Below are 10,907 nucleotides of genomic sequence, written 5' to 3' on the forward strand. Positions count from 1 at the left end.
AGGATCAAGAAAGAAGAATCGCAAGAACTTTGGGCCGAGAACCAGAAAGGGAACCAATAGAGTACCCTCCTTTGTCAAAAACATTTACATCTGCGGGAATGATGTACCCTGGAGAAGATGATCCACGAAACATGCTGGGGTTAATTGAAAAGGGTTTTCAAAATGTCAGTATAAATGTCATTGACAAAGGAGCTGGTGCAAGTAAAGATGTCTCGAGGATCGCCTTGCCTTGCCTTCGGTTTCGTGTTGAACAATTGGACAGCCGAAGAGCTTCTTGTAGTTTATAAGTCTTCAGAGTAATGCTAAACATTAAACTTCTATTGTGTCCTTAGATATAATAGAATTCTTTTGTAAGAACTTGCATTCGCTCTTTATCATGAATATCAATGGAGATGCATTTTGTCACGATTTTTCGCATTATCACTAATCATTTTCTCATTTCATAGCCTATCCTTACATTTGCCTTATTGCCACGACATAATATTTTGTTTGTTGTTTCCAATACTTGGATGTCCCTCTATAACTTCCTTTTCCATTCAACTTTCGGTGCTCGAGATATTGACGACATGAATAAGCCGATTCTGAATCTTGAAATTGATTTTGAGAATCTTTGTTTGCTTAAGAGAATTTGAAGTCAAGAAAATCTTTGAAGATTATGTCTCATCTCTGAATTGTTAAGAATGGTGGAACAAGAGGATAAGCAGATTTTGCCCACGAAGAATCTGTGGAAACAATAAATTTGGGCAATCAAGAGAGGAAACAAGAAGTGAAGATTGGGACTTCTATTTCAAAGAGTACGAGCATAGTTTGATCACTTTACTCAGTGAGTACAAAGGCGTTTTGCATGGTCATACCGGGACATGCCAGGGCTAGATGAAGATTTAGTGGTCCATAAGCTCCCATTAAAGCCGAATGCAAGCCTATCCGGCCAAAAATTAAGGCGGATGAGACCCGAAATCTTGTTGAAAATAAAGAGGAAGTCAAGAAGCAATTTGATCTTGGCTTCCTACAAGCCTCAAATATCCGAATGGGTGGCTAACATAGTCCGGTACCAAAGAAAGATGGCAAAATACGAATGTACGTGGATTACTGTGACTGAATCGAGCAAGCCCAAAAGATAATTTTCCTTGCCGCATATTGATACGTTGGTGGACAACACTGACAAAACATTCATTATTTTCTTTCATGGATGGATTCTCGGGGTATAATCGGATCAAGATGGCCCCGAGGATATGGAGAAAACTACCTTCATAACAATGTGGGGACGTTCGCTACAAGGTGATGCCATTCGGGTTAAAGAATCTTTGGAGCAACATATCGAGGACTATGGTGGCGTTATTCCATGACATGATGCATAAAGAAATAGAGGTCTCGTCGACGATATGATTGCTAAATCCGAAGGGAAGAAGAGCATGTAGTGAATCTCAAGAAGTTGTTCGACAGTGAGAAAGTTCGATTAAAGCTCAATCCACCAAATGTACGTTTGGGGCTACCTCGGGAAGTTGCTAGGCTTCATTGTCGTGAAAAGAGGTATCGAGGTTGATCCAGTTAAAATAAAAGCCATTCAAGAGTTGCCATCTCCGCGCGCAAAAGGAAGTTAGAGGATTTTAGGAGATTAAATTACATCGCTTGATTTATCGCTCGACTTACCAACCAATGCGACCCAATCTTTCGACTTCTTCGAAAACATAACCCTGGAGAATGGAATGAGGAATGCCAGTTGGCCTTTGATAAAATAAAGCAATATTTGTCTAGTCCTCCAGTGCTAGTACCACCAACTCCGGGAAGACCATTGATATTGATTTAACTGTGTTTGAAAATTCAATGGGTTGTGTACTGGGGCAACACGACGAGTCAGGAAAGAAAGAAAAGGCGATCTACTACCTCAGTAAAAAGTTCACTGAATATGAAGTAAAGTATTTGTCCATTGAAAAATACTGTTACGCTCTAGTTTGGGTAGCTTGGAGACTCAGACAATATATGTTGTATCATACGACATGGCTAATTTCAAAGCTAGACCCAATAAAATACATGATGGAATCACCGGCACTCTCAGGAAGAATGGCACGATGGCAGATCCTCCTATCAGAATGATGTGTGGATGATGTTGAAGCCAGAAAGATACTTGAAGATGTCCATGAAGGAATCTGTGGGACACATGCCAATGGTTTCAGTATGGCCAGAAAGATTATGAGACTCGGTTACTACTAGTTGACGATGGAAAGCGACTGCATTAGTTTTTCCAGAAAATGCAACAAATGTCAAATCTACGGCGATAAAATTCATGTAGCCCCTTCGCCCCTTCACGTCATGACTTCTCCGTGGCCTTTTTCTATGTGGGGCATAGATGTCATAGGGCCTATTTTCCCGAAAGCTTCTAATGGACATCGATTCATTTTTGTGGTCATTGATTACTTCACAAAATGGATAGAAGCCGCTTTGTTTGCCAATGTGACCAAGACTGCAATTTGTAGGTTTTTGAAGAAGGAAATCATTTGTCGATATGGTTTGCCTGAAAGAATCATTTCAGATAACGCCATGAATCTGAATAACAATATGATGAAGGAAGTATGCGAGCAATTCCAAATAAAGCATCATAACTCCTCGCCCTATCGCCCAAAGATGAGCGGGTTGTTGAAGCGACCAATAAAAATATTAAGAGGATCATTGGAAAAATGGTGAGACATTTAAAGATTGCACGAGAAGCTTCCATTTGCTTTGTTTGCATATCGCACATCTGTCTGAACATCTACGGAGCAACTCCTTTCTCTCGGTTTATGGAATGGAAGGCGTGCTACCTATCGAGGTTGAGATCCCTTCTACGAGTCTTAATGGAATCAAAGTTAGAAGAAGCGAGAATGGGTACAAGCTCGATATGATCAGTGAACCTCATTGAAGAAAAGCGTCTCAGGGCAATTTGTCACAGGCGGATGTACCAAAAAGAATGATAGCGACCCATGACAAGAAAGTACGACCAAGAGAATTCCATGAAGGAAACTCGTCTTTGAAAAATTCTCCCAATACAAAAAGATCTGCGAGGAAATGGGCACCAAGCGGGAAGGATCGACGTCGTAAAGAAGGCATTCTCGGGAGGAGCTTTGATCCTTACCGAGATGGATGGGAAAGAGTTGTCGAATCCGGTGAACTCGAGATCTTTGTGAAAAATATTATGCTTAAGATGAAAACCGAAAAGGGCATCTTAAAAAAAAAAAGATCGAGGTGAAAACTCGAAAATGGCGTCTTGATTATTACAAAAGATTAGGATGAAAACCGAGAGGCGTCCTAATGAAACAAACTGGCGGTCGAGCGATAGGTCAAGCGGTGAGGTTCTGATGATTTGAAGCATTTCGAAAGATTGAAATTTTCTCATGAAGCCGCGCTCAAAAAGATTTTTGATTGAGGAGCGAGGAAGAGTTCATGTGTTGAATATCTAGAGCATTTGTATCCGTTGAATACGATCCTTTCTTTCTTTTTGAAATTGTTTAACTTGCTTTGTTTGCCACATTTGAAATAGATGAATATGAAATATCATTTTTGTCCCTATCTGACCTTTTTCGTGCATCTCATTATTTACATGATAAATGGTGAAATGACATACTCTAAACAAAAGAAATGTTAAGCATTACCTGGATGAAAATTTGATAAGCACAAGAGTCTCAAAGTAAGAACAAAGTTCAATCAGGCGGAAGAATGATATCGAGAAGCGTCGATTACTCGTGAAGCTTGAAGACAGGTATAAGGCCTGAAGAGAAAGTCGAGAATCAAAGCAATGAACACAGATCCTCAACAATCATGGCTAAATGGACATACGACAAACATGCTTAAGGAGCACTGCATAATCATGTAGGCATAAAAGCATTTAAGACAAACATGTGCATATCATGATAACATCATACATGACATATACAGGTACTCCAATAGAGCAAGAAATCTTGAATGAGAGTCGCACTGAATCAAAGGAAAAGACACCCGAATTCTACCAAAGGACAGGTTTTGGTATTTTGATGTTTTTAATTCATACTTTTCAAGGAAACTCAACTCATATTGCTAGAGATGAGTTGAGCCTCAAGACATGTTGAGGTATTTTTAATTGTTGTTTTCAAAATCAACTCATATTGCGAGAAGTGAGTTGAGCCTCGGGCACTGTTGAGGTATTTTAGTTTTAAATTGACTCATATTGCGAGAGGTGAGTTAAGCCTTTTTATTTTGTTTTCAAAATCAACTCATATTGCTAGAGGTGAGTCGAACCTCAGTCCTGTTGAGGTATTTTCAATTTTGTGTTTTAATTTCAACTCATATTGCGAGAGGTGAGTTGAGCCTCGGGACACTGTTGAGGTAATTTCAATTCTGTTGTCAAAAAATCAACTCGTATTGCAAGCGGCGAGTTGAGCCTCGAAGTCACACGCCGAGGTATTTTCAATTTTGAAAAATCAACTCATATTGCGAGAGGTGAGTTGAGCCTCGGGACCTGTTGAGGTAATTTCAATTTCATTTTCAAAATTCAACTCATATTGCGAGAAATGAGTTGAGTCTCAAGACACGTTGAGGTATTTTCAATTTCTGTTTTCAAAAAAAAAAAAAATCAACTCATATTGTGAGAGGTGAGTTGAGCTTGAGATCACACACTTGTGGTATTTTTTTTCAATTTATATTGCGAAAGGTGAGTTGAGCTTGTAATTTCTGCGAGAGGTGAGTTGAGCCTCGAGTCACATGTCGAGTATTTTCAAAATCGCTTTTCAAGATAAGTTTCAAAATCAACTCATATTGCGAGAGGATCACATGTCGAGAAGAGAATAAAGATTGAAGGTGATTGAAGGCGTCAAATTCATCTCCTTAGAGTTGCGAGTGGAGTTGATCGAGGGCATCGGATCTTGTCTTTCGGAGTCGCAGAAAGAAGACCAAAACCTTATCTCTTGAAGCGATAGAAGAGCATATTGAAGTTGTAGATCTTATCTTTACGAGTTACAGATGAAGCGGATCGAAGCCACAAATCTCATATCCTTGAAGTTACATTGGAGCAGATTGAAGCTACAAGGCATATCTCCGAATTTGCATGGATTAAACCAAAGCTACAAGATGCGGTGGAGTGAAAAGGGACTAACTAAACAAGAAGAGTTCCAAAGCAGTTCAAGAACTCAAGACTCGGCGAGCCCGGGCAAAATTGGTCCTTTTATAGTCTTTGTTCTGTTCTTGTTACACAACAACAAGCAAAGAGGGGCAGCTGTATGGCCCAAATTTTGCCCGGGGCCCAATAAAACCAAACCCAAATAAACATAACTCAACTACCCAATTAAAACCCAATACAAACCCAAAACTTAGCCCAAAACACTAATCCAACCCCTAAAAAAAATCAGAAAAAGAAAAAACCTAATCTTATCTACTCCACCACCATAATTAGCCACCCACCCCCATTTTGCTCCACTTGCCTACAATGGAAAAAGCAAATAAATTAAAAAAAAAAAAGAAGAACAAGTGGTAAAAGCTTATAAAAAGCCACAATCTCAATGTAAAAGAGGAGAGGGGGATTGGAGAGGAATTTATTGTATTTTGGAGAGAAGAAATTTTTTTGAGATTCAAGAAGAGGGAATTTTGATTAATACAAAGAATTTATCTTCAAAAAATACCTAAAGGTGATTTTATCTTCTTTATTATTTTACTCTTATTTTTATTTTTTATTTTTTATTTTTCTTTTTTTTTCGAATCTATTAATCTATATATATACATCATAATAAAAATATATAATAAATATATATATACAAAACAAATATAAAAAAATTACATTTTTCGCCATACATGCATGATGATGGCTTGCACGACAGACGGACGATTGAACGATTTCGACCATTGATGGCCCTTGGCCGGATTCCCCTTCCCCCCTTCCTTCTCTCTTCCCTCTCTCTTCTTTTTTCATTTATTTTTCGTATTTACCTTAGATTTCATATTATTTTGCTATTTAATTTAGCTTTAAATATTAACCATGTTATATATGTAATATTGCTATCACTATTATTTTTATATATTGTTATTATTATATTATATTTAGCTATATATATATATTTTCTTTATGTTCCGTTTCTTACTATTGTATGCATATATATCTATTATTATATTTATTATTAATATTGTTAGCATTAGTACTTTTACTTAATGTGTATGTAGATATACATGTACATATTAATAGTTTTTATCATATGTGTATATTGTATATATTATATTTATATTCTATATATATTCTTAATGTTATTAGTTGTATACTTCTTGTATATTTCCATGTATATATTTTATAGTGTCTCATGTACATACTCGAAATACTATATATATATATCGTATTTTTAATACCATATGATGTATATATTATTATATTTATTTTATCCTATTATATTTATTATTAATATTAGTACACATATTTTATTATAGGAGTATATATATTCTTTTCTTTATATAGTATTATTTTCATATATCGTTATATTTATTATTATATTTATCATTTTTCTCTAATGTTACTTACTATTTTGTTTTAAATTATTATGTATTATTTGGTATATATCGTCTTTTATTATTACTCTTATTATCATTATTAGTACATGTCCATTATATATGTAGATATTTTTAATACATATAAGTACATATTCATGTAGTGTCTTTAGCATATATATATATAAAATATATTTTTCTCATTATTAATATTTCTAATATATGTTGTATATTTTCATTTTGGTATGTCATGTATATATATATATATATATATGTATATGTATGTTTTATGTATATATTGTTATTTTCTATTGTCATTATGAATATATTATTTTTCTTATTATATTGGTAGTACATCATTTCTATTTTTTTGTAAATATTAATATTGTTGTTTTAATATTCTCGGTTTTAACATTTCATTATTAATTGCATCGTTGTTTTGTATTATTTACTAATTCTTATTTTAAATAATGTTTTACTCATAATTTTAATTTCAATAAATAAGGCAACATGCCGATTTAATATTAAGTCATTGATTTCATCGCTATGTTGGGTGAATATCAATCGACTCGTGTTAAAACAGTGCGTCCTTCTCAAAAGAAAGCGAAACTTGAAATTTCTCGTGTTTTGATCGGATCACGATTCAATGTTACTTTGAACTTGCAATTTTGAAAATTAAGACAATACTTGTTTAATAAGATACCAATTTTGGGCGTCGCGAGGTGCTAATACCTTCCTGGCACAGAATCAACTCCGAACCCAACTTTACTTTGGCTTTTGACGTAGACCTAAATTGGCCTTCATTTTTGCGCAAGAATAAGTTTTCTTTTCTAAAAAAGGATGATTTATTAGGTGTCCGGTCACACCTGGAAAAAAGATCGGTGGCGACTCCCTTTGTTAATAAAATCGAAAGTTGGTTTTCAAATGTTTAATAAATCACCACAATTAGCGACCAAGCGAAACTAAATTTTTTTACGTCGCTACAAGGATGATTTAGGACTAAATCCCGCAGGGAAAACCACGAAATACAGCTGATTTCATTCTTTTTCTTTATTTGTTTCTCAGCCCATGTGTCGGTCAAGCTAGTCAACTTTACCAGCTTTTTCTTGAAAGTCATCAGCTTGGGCTCCTTCACATAAATCTTGTAGAGTTACACATTATCAATACGAAGCAAAGCAGCGTACTCTTCTACGGTTGGGGTCATATCTTCTTGATTGAAGATGAAACACTGGTAAGCCGAATCCCAGAATCTGATCATGGCCTGAATCAATCTTTCATCTATGTTGACGGCGATCAGGCTGGCTATATCCCCGTACCTTTCAGTGAAGATGCCTCTAGTGTCTGAATCCCACTGTCTCCAAATCTAAGTCAAGTCATCAAGGTTATTCTGACGAACGTTCACAGTTACGTGCTCAGGTAGATTGGGAATACATCTTTCCATTAGACTGTCCCCTTTTTCTTTCTGGGTTCTTAGAGACCAATATCGGACTACAGCGTTTTTCTCGGTTGTTTGTAAAATCGACTCTTCCATTAGAAACCCGTTTTTGGCAACCGATCTTTAATCAACACCCTCCTGATATGATGCCTATAATGCATGATGCAAAATTAAAACAAAGACAAATACCTTGGTTAGTACGACAAATATGAATAGAGGAAAATTACAGAAAACCCAAATAAAAAGTGTAAAGAAATAAAAGGTAAGAGGCGTTTCTCCCATGTACTTATTTTGGTGATTATTAACGGACAGAGGTTCGGCATGGCTCTAATTAGGTGGCTCATATAGTTCACTATATGCGGTCTTGGTTCTAAATAAGTACTCGAATTGTCCATACTGTGATCTGCTAAGATTAGTACGAAGCCTCGATCATTGCCTATCACAGGCTTACGAGTTCAATTCGAGGGATCACATTTACTTATGCCTATGCGGAGGGACAAGTTAACTCACGAAAGTATAAGTCATAAGTAACCCGAAAGTATTCACTAGCCTATGCAGAGGGACGAGTTAACTCACGAAGGCATAGCGTTTACCTTCGTTTAAATGGACGGAGCCCGGGTAGAGAGCTCATGTTATGCAGAAATACAGGTGCACGATGTGTGGGGACAAACTCACAAACCTTTACGTTTTATTTAAAAACTAAACCAAAACTAAAACCATAAAAATTTTAAAGCTGAAAAACAACCAGATAAAACAAGTTAGAAGAATATATACAACGCGATGCAAATGCATGACTTTTCAAAAACACAATTTTGGGACCACGACTAAATATTAATTTGAACAAGGAATTTTGAAAATTTTTACAATACGCGTTTAATTCGACTCGACTCTCAAAAATGCATCCCTAGTGGAGTCGTCAGCTGTAGCGACGTAAAATTTTTGTTTTGGTCGCTAGTTGAGGCGATTTATTGAAAATTTGAAAACCTACTTTCGATTTTATTTAAAAAAAGGGAGTCGCTACTGATCCTTTTTCCTAGGTGTGATCAAACACCTAATAAATCCTCTTTACAAGAAAATTTATTTTTTTAAACCAAAAGAAGGCCGAGTTTAGGTTTACATCAAAAGCCAGAGAAAAAAATAGGGTTCGGGATTTGGTTACGCACGCGGAACGTATTAGCACCCTCGTGACGCCCAAAATTGGTATCTTTATTAAACAACGTGTTGTCTTGATTTTCAAAAGTACGAATTCAATTTGACATTTAATCGTGATTCAATTGAAAAATGAGAATTTTTAGTTTTTGTTTTCGTTTTTTTTGAAGGGTGTTTCGTCTTTAACACGAGCCGATGAATTTCACCCAACATAGCGATGAAATCGATGGATTAATGTTAAATCGGTATATTGCCTTATTTATTAAAAAAAATAACATAAATAAAAATCTTTAAAGCGGTGAACAGCGAGATGATACAAAAATGGGAGGTAACAGAACATAACAAAGTTAGAAATACGTCGAAACAAATAATAACTACGATAACAATATTAAAACAATAACAATGTATGCGATATTAAACATGATGACAATATTACTAAACACGAAATAAGAACGAACATATATGTAAACATATAAAAATAATAAGTAAGGTGGCGTAAACTTAATATTAAAAAACTATACTAATAATGCTAGGTATATATATATATATTAAAATATATGTAATAATACAAATAGAAAGTGTTTACATAATAATAATATTAAAGCATATACATAATAGATGTGTATATATAATATATATAAAATGAACATATACAATACATTAGAAATAATAAAAAATAAGAAAGAAAATGTAACACCCCAAACCCGGCCCAGACGTTATGGTAGGATCCGACATGCCACATCGAAGCGTTCAAAACATTTTATATTGTTGATCCGGAAAAACCTACTTAGTGTTTTAAAAGATAATTTCATTATAGGTTAAAGTGAATGGAAGTCATGCACCGGTAGGAAGCGGAAAGAGGAGGTGACTCTATCGGACTACTTAAGTACCAAGCTCCTTTGGATCCAATCCTAGACATGCACACCGCCATTGCCACACCTTAACGTCATGTATATTTCTAGGAAACCGATTTGATTAAGTCATTTTTAGGAAAAGTGATTAATTTTGGAAAATACTTTCATTCGGAAGCTTTGCTTCTTTGTCGTGTTATTTTGAAATCAATTGTTGTTTTTTTTTGAAAACGCGCCTAAAGCTATCCAATTTCAACAGTTAAAATAAGTAATACCTATCTTAGTAATACATATTAAAACCATCAAAAATAATTAAGCGGCCTTATTACATTTAAAACCCAAAACTTCAAACGTAAATAATAGGATGTCCAGTTCACGGAAGAAAATCAAACTTTGAGCGGTGGCCACTCGAATTCCCTCACAGTTCAAGCCCACTATGGTTGGGGATTACCTGCGTGGATGAAAATAAAAGGGGTGAGTTTGGGGAAACTCAGTGTGTAAGGAAAACCCATTCAAAGCCCAAATCAGCTCAAGCCTATTGGGCCTAAGCCCATTCAGGTAACAGTGGTACTGGACCAAAGCCCTTTTCAGATTACAATAAACTGGACCTTAGCCCCTTATTCAGATAACAGTATGACCCATAGGCCTATTTCAAATACATGTAACATCAATAACATATGCAAGCCCATTTGGGGAGACTACTCAACCCACCAACCACTACACTTGTAATACCCCTACCCGTATTCATTGCCGGAATAGGTGCGAGGCATTCTAGGAGTTCTGAATTAATTTTTTTTATATTCAATATAGCCCTTTTATAAATATCTAACCTTCCTGTAATATTAAATTGAGACCAATCCACATCAACCAAATCAATTCAACATATTTTCATGATAGATTCATGCATTTATATAAGATAACGTCATCACCTATCTATAACCAGGTTTGTTAACCATACTAATGGCTAACTTTACATTCATTTCACGTTAACATTTACT

This window comes from Gossypium arboreum, chromosome 13, assembly GCF_025698485.1.
Source record: "Gossypium arboreum isolate Shixiya-1 chromosome 13, ASM2569848v2, whole genome shotgun sequence".
NCBI lineage: Eukaryota > Viridiplantae > Streptophyta > Magnoliopsida > Malvales > Malvaceae > Gossypium > Gossypium arboreum.